A 14,289-nucleotide genomic window follows, 5' to 3' on the forward strand; every position below is an offset into this window, starting at 1 on the left:
AACCTCAACATAAAATCGAATTGTTAAACAACAGAACTCAGTACGGGCATGTAAGACTTTGTATAATTTCCTGAGGTAGTGTGCATGGATAATTCTATTTCAATATCTTCTCAAAGTGACCGTCTACAGGCACTCAGTAGCCACATATTGTTTAGTACCCTGCATTGATAATGTATAACTGTTTTTTTTTTCTTTCTTTTTCGCTTTTTTGTTATACTACTGGAAAACCAATAAAGAAAATAAAAAAATAGAAAATATCCTATAACCTTTGGAAAATCTGGCAATATTAATATCATATTAAATCTTTTGGCAGTGTTCAATTCTTTCACTGTGCAAGACGTGCAACATAGTGTTTTTCATTGAAGAAGGACGCGAGGAGCAGGGCGGAGAGCGACCAGGCAGGAGAGGCTGCAGACAAGCAGGTAAGTGCCTTCTTTTTTAAATTTAAATCATTTTGGAAGGGGGGGAGCGGCTACCTCTACTCCGCCACGGAGGCAGAGTTTTGCCTACCTCCGTATTTGCAGCAGAGCGCGGAGTATGCAAATCTCCACTAACTCCACAGGTTACTATGATTGTCAACACAATAGCAGAACTACCTTAATGGTGTCATGAGAGGACTGCGGAAAAAGAGCAAAGAGCATGCTTAAAGCATTAAGCTTCAGGTACCTTATTCTTCAGGATTTCAACTTAATCTAGATTAAATACATTTTTTAAGGTTTTGCAAGGTACTATTCTGTGGCAGAGTAAATCACCCATACAATGTCATAATAATTAATAGGTAGTAGGTGAATGACCCATAGCTTTGTCCAGACTTTGTTAATCAACACAGTTGATTACAGCTCTCTACATATTTATTCCATTAGTATTCATGCAAAACTGGCACAGGCGTGACAGAGTGAATGTGAGTGGTAATGATATGTGACAGAGTGTGAAATACACAGAAGTTCTATGCTTAAAATACTCTAACACACGTCCACTGGACACACTGCCAATGCAAAGATACTACATACCGTACATTACATCCTCTTTAAATTAGAAATCACTGTAAACACTGGAAAACACTTTTTATTTCTTTTTGGGAGTTAGGCAGCTGAATAATCACTCATAAGCACTGATTTCAAAGGGTCTGAAAACACTAAGAAAGTATCAATGAAATTCACAAAAAATAAGCACTGAAACTTGGACAGCCTAAATATATGTTCTTGCATGAGATGGCCTGATATTTCTCAGAAACTTTGACTACCATAATCAATGTAGATGGTGTACAAAATTGGGTTTTTTATTGAGGGGGTGAAAACCCTTCTCAAGCACTAACCAGAATCCTTGTCAGGGTGAACTACAAAGTCACTAATTTAATATATGCTTAATCCTGTGGTTGCTTGTCACAAAAGCAGTTATGCTTAACTTGGAGGCAATGTGTAAAGGATTTGGGCGGCACACAAACAGCAGTGAAGTAAAACACAAAACAAGAAAAATCCCACACCAATTTAGAAAACAATAGAGTGAATTTTAATATATGGAATGATACCAGAAAAACAAAAATCCAAACCGTAGCACCAGAGACATGCAGTTGAATATTTTTTAGGCAATTATAGCACCTATAAGCACAAAGCATCACTAGGGGCCTTATAGTAGTGCTAGACTTGGGGGAAAGTCACATGATCAGGTTGATTATGATGGAGTGTAGGCAGGATACAGTGACAGGCCAGTCCAGCTGATAACTTACCTTCTCAAAGTCTGGTGCCAAGAGTTCAGTTCACAGTGGAGGACACCGCAAGGAGCAGGCAGAGTGTAGCGGATTGCCATCGCTGTATCATGAAGAGCAGGCCTGTTGTCGCAGATTCTCATCCCTGTAGAGCAAAGATCTTCTCAGGCATCACAGAAGGTCATTGCTGGAGCTTTTAATTGGCAGTCACAGAGGGTTGTTGTTGTTGTAACGCGAAGTTCAGAACTCATGTGGCCGTCCGTCGATAGAGGGTGCTGTAGCGTGAAGAGTCAGGTTCATCGGAGCTTCATCTTGGCAGTCCTCCTAAGTGGCAGAGTCTCAGTGCAAATGAACCTATTAGTAGTCACAAACAGCCCAAAAACTCAGGATTTTAACGTTACTTCCAGCAGAGTGCATTCTGGTGCCAGCAATGGCCATGTACCTTGGGGATCAGAGTCTCACTCTAGCAGAGGTCCAGTTGCAGCAGGTCAAATTGACAGTTGCAAGAAGGCCTCTGGAGCTTATTGTGTTCCTGTAGCTCGGAACTGGGGAACAGTCAGCTGGCACTTGGAGTTGCTCATGTAACCTGAAATGAGGGGAGCAGGTCTGTCTTCCTTCTCAAGGAGCAGGGAAGGCCTAAAGCAGCAAGGCAGTTCTCTGAAGAACGAGGCAGGCCTCCAGCAGTAGGGTAGTTCTTTGGGTCCACAGGTCCAGTAGTGTACTGAAGAAGTGGATCAGGAGGTCCTACACTAATACCTTGTGCCAGGAATTTGAAGTGGGGGTGGCATCCTAGCTACCCACAAATCTGTTACTGAAAAGTTGTTCCCTTCCCCTGCCAAGGCACCAAGTAGTCTGGGGTGACAAAATACTGGTTTTATGTTCCTTTGAATGTGTGTTCTGAGGGTGTTATGGAGGCAGCTCTTTCAAATGTAAGAGGGGAAAGAACAGCTCAGCTCCAACCATCTTGGCAGAATGGTACTAAATGATTGCTACATTTCTAAAAGTGGCATTTTTAGAATTGCAACTTAAAAGCCAAATAGGCTATTAAGAAGGATTTTAAATTATAATACATTTGAGTACAAACTTGGCACACCTACCTGTTCCAAATCAAATGTTAGCGCTTATTAAAGGTGAATAGGAAAACCAATGTTATCAAATTGGAGAATATCATGCACCCTGCCCTGTGGGCTGTTTAGGGCCTACCTTAGGAGTGACTTATTTGTTTTAGGTCTGAAAAAAGGTTTATTGTGCCAAGTCGAATTGCCAGTTTAAAACTGCACTACAGGCTGCAACAGCAAACCTGAAACATATTTTAATGGGCTTCCTAAGTGGGTGGCAAAATGAGTTTTGCAGACCTACTAGTAGCATTTAATTTATAGATCATAGTTACATGTAGTAACATATGATTATACCTTATGCTATGAACTTGTTTAATTAAATTAAATATGCCAGTCATGTGTAAGTCAATTGTTCCATGTTTTAGGGAAGCGCACATGGTTAGCAGTGGTCAATTGCACATATTGCTAATGCCAACAAAAACTAAATTTAGAAAACAGGAGGGGTCTAGGAAAAATGCTTAGAGGAAGACCACACAAAGAAGTACCATATGACTATACCTTATGATATGGACTTATTTAATTAACTTAAATATGCCAGCCATGTGTACGACAATTGTTCCATGTTTTAGGGAAGCGCACATGGTTAGCAGTGGTAAATTGCACATATTGCTAATGCCAACAAAAACTATATTTAGAAAACAGGAGGGGTCTAGGAAAAATGTTTAGGGGAAGATCACACAAAAAGAATGACAGTTTCAACAGGGGGACACGTACACTTCATTTTCCATTGTCTTCCTATGAATTAGCAGTGACTAAAAGTTATTTTAGACAAAGCTACTAGAGCTCATTTTCCCAAAAAGTGATAGAAAAATCAGTGAGTTGAATGTTCACTGCTAAGATATGTAGTGATCTACCTTTTACAGCTAACAGGTTTTATTGCTGCTGTTGATTCAGTTGTTTGTCATTCTCCAGTTGGCAAACAGAGTACCATTAAAATATGCAACAGTATCACGATATTTATAGCAAAAATGTGGTACAAAGTGTTATATAAAAACAGATTATTGCTATAATTTGTCATCCTATTAAAATCCAAGTAGTACTGGGCACAATGAATCCACGTTTGAAATATGGAAACAGCGTCCATCTTGGTCTCTAGTGCTTATTACACAGTTTAAAGAGAACTCAAAATGCGACAGACTCCATTATCTTTAATCTAGAGAAATGTGAACATATTACACAAGCATAATAAAAAAAAAACAATAGAACCAACAGACTCAGTTGAGACCTGGGTAATTCCTGGTAACATACAACAATGTCTCAACAGGTATCAATCAAAATAAATATACACAATTAATTAATAAGAAAAACAAGGGCCAAAACACCAATCATATTACTGTAATTACATTTACAAGATCAAAAGGACAAATGGAAGCAGCATCCAGAGTTGTCTAAATCATGCGCAATAAATAGAAGGCAAACACATAGTGCTCATTAACAAGTACCCGTGATCGGCGCATGTGATACACATGAAAGCAGTGACAAAAAATCAAGTAGGTAATGATTACAAGATTTTAAAACAAGAAAAAATGATGATGGACAGTCATTATTTTATCACATTGTTGCTCTTTTCATTGTTGCAGTAATTTAATTGGTGTTTTTTTCCCTTGTTTTTTTAATTAATTCGTTTTGTAAACTCATTTTGATTGATACTGGTTGACACATTGTTGTATGTTACCACATATTACACCAGAAGGCATGAGGTATGCCCTACCGGTCTTACTACAACTGTGGTTTAATGTCTTTTTTTAGTGAGACACTATAAATTAGTCAAGTAAACAGTCAATCACACTGCTGCCAATTGAGAAAGTAATACAGATATTCACAAAGTTTAGTCAATATATTTAGTGAGACACTATAAATTAGTCAAGTAAATGGTCAATCACACTGCTACTAAATCCTCCATCAAGACACTTCTACATCCACTCATTTTCAATGCTGAATGCTATATATATAATACATATTTAAATATGGAACCAAACCACATTCACTGGATGATGTCATCAGTGATGTCATCAGTGATGTAATTAGTGATATCACTGACCATGTCATGAATAATGTAAAATGTGACATCATCACCAGTGGATTGCGGGTGCGAGAGTTACAGTTAGTCCAAACTAATTATAATCGAGGAATTTCAATGGTTTTATACAAGTGAAATGTCCAGCTAACTATAACACCCATGAAACCTATGGATTTTTCAGAGAATTTCTAAGGTTTTTTAAATGATAATACCTAACTATAACCTGCTTGAAACCTATGGTTTTTTTCAGTGAATTTCAAAGGTTTTTTAAATGCTAATTCCTAACTATAACCTGCTTGAAACCAATGGTTTTTTCAGTAAATGTCTAAGGTTTTTTAAATGATAATTCCTAAATATAACCTGCTTGAAACCTGCTTGAAACTCAAGGTTTTTTTCAGTGATTTTGAAAGATTTATTCCATAAAATTTTTAAAATCTATTAATTGTTATATTTATTTATTTGATACTGATTTACAATTTTTTTCAAATATATTTATTTTTAGATATCTTTTTTTTAGATTGCATTACACATTTCTAATATATATATATATATTTTGAAAATGTAATATATATATTTTTTATATTTGTTAAAATATTTTAATATTTTCATTTTGTTTGTTTTACAATTTTTTGAGCAGTCCCGCACCTATAGTGCACCTCTCTCGATTGCTGCGCAAAACGTAGCCACCATTTTACAATTTCTCTGTAGGATGCGCATAGGGTGTGCTATAGGTGTGTATTTTTATGCGCGATTGCTATGCGACCCGTACGTGACTTCAAGCGCAAACACAACATATAGTATCACACCACACTGCGCGCGCGCGTTTCCTCATGACGTCATGTACGTGTTCAACGGAGTGGGCGCACAACTTCCGCGAAATTATTCGGTATAAAAAATGATAGATATATATATCTATATATATATATATGTATTTAATATAAATATTAAGGAGAAAAAATAATATTCTTTTAGTTTTAATACATTTATATTACTTTTAAATGCAATTTGGAGAAGTTGCGCTAGATGCGTGCTGCGTGTACGCACCCAATGCGCATCTCAAGTGCCCAAAAAAAAGAGATTTCATTGGTTTATAACACTGTGGGCCAGATGTAGGTAGGCAAATACCAGTCGCTAACGGTCAAAATTCAGTAATTCAGTAATTTTGGCCGTTATCGACCGGTGTGTGGAAAATGTGATGTAGGTGGGCATTTTACTGAATCGGTATCAGTATTTTAAGGAATAGGTAAATTACTGATTCCTTAAAATACGGAATCGGTAAATTACCAATTCCTTAAAATACCGAATCAATAAATTACCGATTTTGCTATGTAAGGAGCACTGAAATGAGTGTTTTTCCCCTTTTAGGATTCGTTGTTTACCACCAACTACAAGTTGGTGGTAAATAATGAAAACCTTTTAAAAAGCATTATTTTTGCTTTTCCAACAGTGCCATGTTGCAGACATACATGCCCTTAGGGCATGTATGTATGCAGCATGTGCACCAATACACAATTGAGGGGTGCAACAGGGTGTCAAAGTGACACCCTGCCACCCTTCAATGTTTCCCCCTTTTACTGAATCGGTAAATACTGATTCAGTAATTGGCATTCATTCCTATGGGCCTATGGGCCTTCAGGCCTATAGGAATGAATGGCAATTACCGATTCGGTAATTTTTTCTGCAAAAATATCTACATCCCTTTTGCCTGTTCTTAAATACCGAATCGGTATGATTCGGTATTTAAGAATCGGTAATCTGGGATTACCTACATCTGGCCCATAGGGCCCGATGGCCCATAGGTACCCTGCAGCCCCTAACCGATCAATGAGCTCATCAGCTCTGGGGATGTAGTGCGTGTCGGTCTTCGTGACCGAATTGAGCCCGCGGGTGAATTGTGTGAATTCGCGATCCGCGAATTTGCGGATTTGCATATTCGCAATCCGCAAAATTTGCGAATTCGTGCGAATGTGCGGAATTTTTTATTTTTGTGTGTTCACGGGTGTATGCGGGGCACTTTACGTGTTCGCGGGTGTTCGCGGGGCGCTTCGCATGTTCGCAGGTTTTTTTGTTGCCTGGTTATTCACTGCCACCCTCTCATTTTGTATGCCCTTCTGCCCTCTGTACCACTCATTTCTGTGCCCTTCTGCCCTCTGCCCCACTCATTTTTTGTCCCCTTCTGCCTCCTGTCCCACTTTTGTGCCCTTCAGCCCTCAGCACGACTAAGAATGGCGCCGGCAAGCTGCCAGCGCCATTCTAAAATAGCTACAAAGAGCTTCAACAGGAAGCACTAATAGATAAAGTAAATTAAGTTACACAATCATTAATCACCCCAAGTTTGGGGTGATTAATGATTGTGTAACTGAATTTGAGCTTCAACTCGAGCACCTGCTTTACTTTATCTATTAGAGCTTCCTGTTGAAGCTGACTTTTGTAACTATTTTGAATGGCTCTGGCAGCTTGCCAACGCCATTCTAAAAGAGTTTCAAAAGTCAGCTTGATCTTTTGACCCAATCCGTTCCGCTCGCCGATTTTGCGGGAAATTCGCGAATCTCGCGGATTGTGAATTTACATAAAATCCGCAAAATCCGCGAGCGGAGCGGCTTTTCCACCCATGCTTAGTCCACACACAACCGGAGTTCGGGTGTGGCACCCGGCGCTGCAGCCTTCGGGACCAAGACCATTGGGCTGGCCCAAGGACTGCTGGAGGACTCAATCAACCCCAAGTGCAAGCATCTTTGAGACCTCCTCCTTGATGCAAGCTCTTACCCCGTCAGTTGCCCTGTAAGACATGTGCTTCACAGGTAAGCTGTCTCCTGTATCCACATCATGGACGCACCGATCTGTGATACTAGGAACCAGGGAGAATGTAAGTTGTGATGTAATGTAAATTGATACTTGTATAGCGCACTACTCACCCGCAAGGGTCTGAAGGCGCTTGTACGAATACCCCAGTGGAACCCATCCCGGCTTTCCCTGTGAGGCATCCACTCCTGGGCACCCCCAAGGTGGAGGCCAGGCATCCTTAGCGTTGTGGGGGCCGTTGTGGAGATTAAGCAAGCTATTGCCCAGAGTTGCAGAGTGGGACTCCATGATTGGAATAGGCACCGAGGCGAGAATTATCAGGTCTGTGGAATTTTGAGCCCAAGACCCGCCGAGGCGGGTAATTGAACCCTGGTCCCGGGCCAGACCTCTGCATTAGGGTCTGCCGCTCTAATCATTGAGCCACACTTCTCCACTCCACAGAACAGATCAGAAAACAGTCCCATCAACTGGCGGCAGTCATTCTGTTGCTCAGGGGTCAGAGTGGGAGAGAGGTTCACACCATCCACTGACCCATCTTGCTCTGAGGCTGACAAGAGTTCAGGACGAGGTTCAGTCTTCTCTTCCATTCCAGCATCTGGCACCAAGAGCATGCCCACTTCAGACGTCTCTAAGTGGGGCTTAAGGCGGTTGACATGCAGGACCCTCAAGGGGTTCCTGGGAGACCGCCAGCCCACCAAGTAGGTAACTGGACTCTTGTGCTCCACAACCTCAAATGGTCCGGTCCACTTATCTTGAAGCACGCAGGGATCCACTGGGGCCATGACCCACACTTTCTGGCAAGGTTAAAGCTCCACCAGAGTGGCATTCTGGTCGTACCCCCGCTTCATCTCCTCCTGGCTGGCTTCCAGATTCGCCTCAGCAAGTTGCCTGAAATGCCTAGTCTGGTTCCTGAAGGCCAGCAGGTAGCTATATACATCCTGGGGAGGTTTCCTGGGAGATTGCTCCCAGCCTTCCTTGACCAGACTCAGAGGTCCTGTGACCGGGTGTCCATAGAGAAGCTCAAAGGGACTGAACCCTAGAGATTTCTGTGGCACCTCCCGGTATGCAAACAACAGGCATGGTAAGAAGATGTCCCACTTACGCCTCATGGGTTCCTCAAGACCCATAATCATGCCCTTCAGGGTTCGGTTGAACCTTTCAACCGACCCATTTCCTTGAGGGTGGTAAGGAGTGGTGAACTTGTAGGTTACCCCCACTCCTGACACAGGGACTTCATATACTTAGAAATGAAGTTGGTGCCCTGGTCAGACACAACCTCTTGAGGGAATCCTACTCATGAGAAAATTCCCATCAGTGCTCGTCCCACCACAGGGGCCGTCATTGTCCTCAGAGGTATGGCTTCCGGGTACAGGGTGGTATGGTCCACCAAGACCAGGATGTACCTGTTGCCCATGGCTGTCTTGGGGTCCAGTGGCCTCACAATGTCAATCCCCACCCGCTCAAAGGGGGTACTGACCACAGGGAATGGCTGGAGAGGAGCCTTCTGCTTCCTCCCACTCTTTCCACTTGCCTGGCAAGTCTGACAGGTCCTGCAATGAGTGTCTGAACTTTTGCGCATTTGGGTCCAATGAAAGTGGGTGACAAGGTCTTGTCCTGCCCCAAATGTCCTGCCAATGGCACATCATGAGCCAGCCCCAGTAGGGAGGCTCTGAAGCTCTGGGGTACCACCAGCACACGGGCTGACCCAGGCTCAGCAACCTTAGGCTCACTATAACGGAGGTCATTCTCCCAATAGATCCAATGTGACCCAGACTGATCACCTGCTGCCTGGCTTGCAGCCTGCTTCCGCAAGCCCTCAAGAGAAGAGCATTCTCTCTGCTCCCTGCAGAATTCCTCCCTGGAGGGGCCTCCTTCTTGCTGCCAATGGGTCAGCTCAAGCAGGTCCCCCAGTTCAGCTACTTGTTCCCTGGTAGGCTCCAGGGCATCCCCATCAGGGTCTACCTCCTCCTAGGCCGTGTGAACTTCAGGGGCCGATTTCTCACGCCCCCTGCCACTTTTCTCTAAGGCAGGTTCCTGGGCCTCCCTCTCAGTCTCCAGGTCCTCTTGAGCACCCCTACTGGCTGCCATTGACCGGGTGGTCACTCACGCATGCCCAGTCAGGCAGACCTACCATCCTCAGGTGAGTACTCTTCTCCACCTTCTCCCAAGCTGAGCTCTCCAAATCGTTCCCCAACAAACAGTCAACAGTCATGGCGGGCCTCACAGCTACCTGAAGAGTACCAGAGACCCCCCACTCAAAGGGAACCTGGCTCATTGGACAATGACTCTCTGTGTTGTCGGCGTTAACAACTCGGCAGAATGCATATGGTACAACCTGCTCTTGAGACACCAGGTGACACCTGACAGCTGTCACACTGGCTCCTGTGTCTCTAAGAGCCTCCACCTTTTGGCCATTGATGGTCACCTACTGCCCATATTTCTTAGTGTTGTTGGGCAGTTGGTTTTCTGGGATCACCTCACAATGTCCTAAAAAGAGAAGGGACATCTCTGTGGCCCCCCACTCACCTTGGACTTCTACCTCCTCCCCAAAGGCTACACTAGCCATCTGCCGGGGCGGAGCACCAGTGGGTGCTGGTTTACCAAACAGGCGGAACCTGGGATCAGTCGCCTTATGACCCAGGTCCCCACATAGGTAAAGATTTCAGGGGTCCCTGTGGCACAGGATTACCTGTCAGGACGACTGGCGTTCTCTCAGGCGGAGGCTGGGACCCCTTCCCTTGGTTCCCTTGGGAATTAGTTTAGGGCCCTCTGTGGAACTCCCTCTGTTTACCCTAGTTCCCCCCACTCTTCAGCTGGGGACCCTGCCCACCTTTGGCTGAGTCTCCCATGTGACCCTTGTGTACCCTGGTACTGCCTAGCGGTCCGCCTCCTCAGCAAGCTTCCTAGGGTTAGTCAGCTTGCTATCAATCAGGTGCTGGCGCAGCTCTGGAAAACAATTATCAGACAAGTTCTCCCATGCAATCAAATCCAAGAGATCTTGAAAATCATTAACTTTGCTGCCCTTTACCCAACCATCCAATGCTCAGCAAACGAAAGTGACATACTCTACCCAGGTACTACTTTCTATCTTCTTGCACTTCCTGAATCTCTGCCTATAGAGTTCAGGGGTCAAACCATACCTAGTCATAAGTGCCCCTTTCATGTGGCTATAGGAGTTATGGACTTCAGAAGGCAACTCCAACAGTAAGCATGGGCGGAAAATCCGTTTCGCTCGCGGATTTTGCGGATTTTCGGTAAATTCGCAATCCGCGAGATTCGCGAATCTCCCGCAAAATCCGCAAATCCGCGAGCAGCGGATTTCATGGCTTGCTCGCACTGTTCGCGTGAGTTCGCGGCTTCCCAGTACAACTTCGCGCCCCGCGAATAAGCGCAAAATTGCAGAAATACGATCTTAGCAAAACTGAAACTACTTACCAGGTTCAAAAGTTCAGGCTCATCATTAGTAGCCATTTCCTGTAGTGCTTCCTGAGGGGCCCCTCCAGAGTTCAGTTGCCAGTTGCAACTATTATGTGACCCTGCTCTGAACTTCAGAATAGTTACACATATGCCACAAAGGTCCTGAATTACAGCTAAGGGAGACAAGCAGGAGCCAGGCTGGAAGTTCAAATCCATTAATCAGCCCCTAATTCATTATTGTCAGTTGGGGCAGGGCAGGTGTTGTAACTAATTTTGCAACAATGAAAGCACTTAGCAAGTGCAAAAGATCACTAATCAGGAAGCACTAAGGAAGCAGGTGCCAGCTAAAAAAATATTCTGTGACACATTAATCAGCCCCAAATTAATTCAGGTCACTTGAGGCAGGGAAGGTGTGCTTGCGTTGCCACAATAATGTACACTGACTGGACAACCAGAGGGTGCTGTGATGAAACAGAGGGTGGCATGGGTGGGCCAGAGGGTGGCATGAGTAGTCAGAGAGTGGCAGTGGTGACAGAGAGTGGCAGTGATGAAGAAGAGTGTCCCAAACAGGCTGGACACATAGAAACAACAAGTTCGTGAAACTTGCGACCCGACAGGTAAGTTCGCGTTTTGCGAAATTGTACAAAACCCTCGCGAACTGGCAGAAACCCGCGCAAACACAAAAAAAAAAATCCGCAAATTCGCGAGAATTCGCGGATTTTGCGGATTGCGAGTTCGCAAATCCGCAAAATTCGCGAACGCGAGATTCGCAAAATTCGCCCATGCTTATCCAACAGTGTGTGCCACCCCTCATTAAGGAACCTTCCCCACAACCCTGCTCCCCAGTCTCTCTCAGGGACCCGGTGAGAAGAAATTGTTAGCTCATAGGCTCTGAACCACTGCCCAATATCACATTCTTAAAAAACTCCTTTACCACATCTTTGGGGATGTACACTCTACCTTCTCCATGCGCTGGTGGTGTGCTCCTTCCAGAGGGAGTGCTCTCTAGGCTCCTGGCTTTCAGATCCAACTCCCTCAAAACTTGGTCATGATCCAATTGCAATCTCTTTTCTTCCAGATCCATTTTCTTGCTCTCTAGCTCCACTTCTAGGGCCATTTTCCTGCTTTCTAGCTCCAGTTGCCCATTTAATTTGAGCTTGGCCATCTTCATTTCGTGCATCGTGGTTTTTTTTCCGTCTGCCAAATCTTTAGGGGACAGACCTCGGGCAGACGCACTGCTACCCACTGGGGAGGGCACACCCCTCCTCTCAAGACCCAGTGGCTCACCAAGCTGCTGCTCTGCATCCTCATAATCTCCCAAATCACCTGGGGCATTCCTTGCTTCCACCCAGGCCCTCAGCGCCTTGTGGTATTGCTCGTTTTTGGTGATTCCTGCTACTGAAATTTTAAACTTTTTGCAGAAGCTCTTGAGCTGGCTGTTGGTGTAGCTTTCTAGTTTCTCTTCCTCCCAATCACAATCAACAGATGCAATGGACGCTGCCTTTTCTATTCTGACTGAACCAGGCATGATTTAAAAAAAAAGGAGATTTTGGCAAACAAGTATCAAAAGTATATGGCTGCGTCATGATCTGCACTCACTAAGTAGTGTTCACCAATCACTGAACATGAGTCACAAATGCAAATTCGGAATCATTTCTGCTTGACTTCCTATGTTAGAATTGGGGGTCTCTTGTTGGCACAGGTAGGTACTTGTGACAAATAGGGACCCTCTCCTCTAGTCAGAGTAAGGGGGATTGCACTCCCAAAATAACCCCTGCTCACCCTCTAGGTGGCGTGGTGTAAGCAGTCAAGGCTAGTTCAGAGGTGATGTAAGTTAAGCATTTGTGACCACATACAGTAACCCAGTGACAACACTACAAATGGACACTACATATGTTTTTTCATCAAACGTAAGTTGTACTTTATATAGAGATACCACAAGACCAATAAAAGACAAAACAAATCCACAGTACTATCAAATTTCAGGAGTTCTGGTTAAAACGGTGGAATTCAAAGTTCTGTGCGAGTCGGTAGCCTTGTCCAGCTACAGCGTGCTAAAAGAACACAGAGTCTAACAAATCCAGCGGACTGCGGCGGTCCGGCGCCCACTCAAATGTCGACAGACTCAAACACAGTACCTTCCGGTGATCGTCGCGGTGCAGGAAAAGAAAGCATTACAGGTCACGGTGTACCTTCCGTCATGGTGCAGGCTAAGGCTCGTCGACAGCGTTGGTGAGCTCAGAGCTTACGTTGTTTGGGGGGGACGTTGCTTGTTGTGGTGCTTCCAGCTTTACAGTGCGGCGTTCGAGCCGGAGTTCGGGAGGTGGCGTCGGTCAGTCCGGACAGCGGTGCGAGTCGGGCGGTGCTTCGTGATGTGTGCGAGGCGGTGCTCAACTCCGGTGCGGTCACAGGACTCGAAGTCAGCAGCAGTGACTGCGTCGGTCAGACCAGTTCGATTTGGTGTAGCGAGGCGTTGCACATTGCAGTGTCCTTCCAGTCGCGTTGCAGGCTAGGGCTCGTTAATGGCATCAAGACTGAGTCGGTGAGTGCAGAGCTTGCGTTGTTTGAGGCGGACGTTGCTCAGTGCGGTGCCAACAGGACACCGGGCCGGTCGTGAGAGTCCGTCACAGCTCCCTGCCTCTGTAGCCACTGGAACAGTAGCAGTCACAAAGGCTGGTGAAGTCCACTGGTCCTGGGACTTCGGTCAGGGGGCAAGCTCTCTTCCAATCCCTTGGAGATCTTTTTAGCACAAGTTGAAAAGCAAAGGTAAAATCCACAAAGTTCCTTTCTCCTCTCTAGGCAGCCAGGTAACCACTGAAGTCCAATACACCAAGCAGCACTTCAGCTTGGGAATAGTCTCTCCTCAGTTTCTTCAGGTTCCTTCTCCTCAGCAGAGGTTTCTTCTTGTCAGTTCCAGGAGTGATCTAATTTCATGGGCTCAGGGTTCAAATACTTATACCCCAAAATTGTTTGTTCTCTGAGGGGAGAGGGGCCTGTGCCCAGTTCAAGTCAGTTCTGAAGCACTCTGTTTACCAGACTTCTCCTTTCCTTTCACAGCACAGGGCAGGCGCATCAGACGCCCCACAGGAGGTGAAGCCAGCATTGTGGAAGGCAAGTACAGGCCAGGAGCACTTTGTTGACAGTCTTACTTCTCTTCTTTCAGTGTGCAGGGCAGAGACATCAGACGCACCACAGGGGGTGGAGCAAGCATTGTAGAGGGAAGGCCC

This window comes from Lissotriton vulgaris, chromosome 1_1 (genome assembly GCF_964263255.1).
Source record: "Lissotriton vulgaris chromosome 1_1, aLisVul1.2, whole genome shotgun sequence".
Classification (NCBI taxonomy): Eukaryota; Metazoa; Chordata; class Amphibia; order Caudata; family Salamandridae; genus Lissotriton; species Lissotriton vulgaris.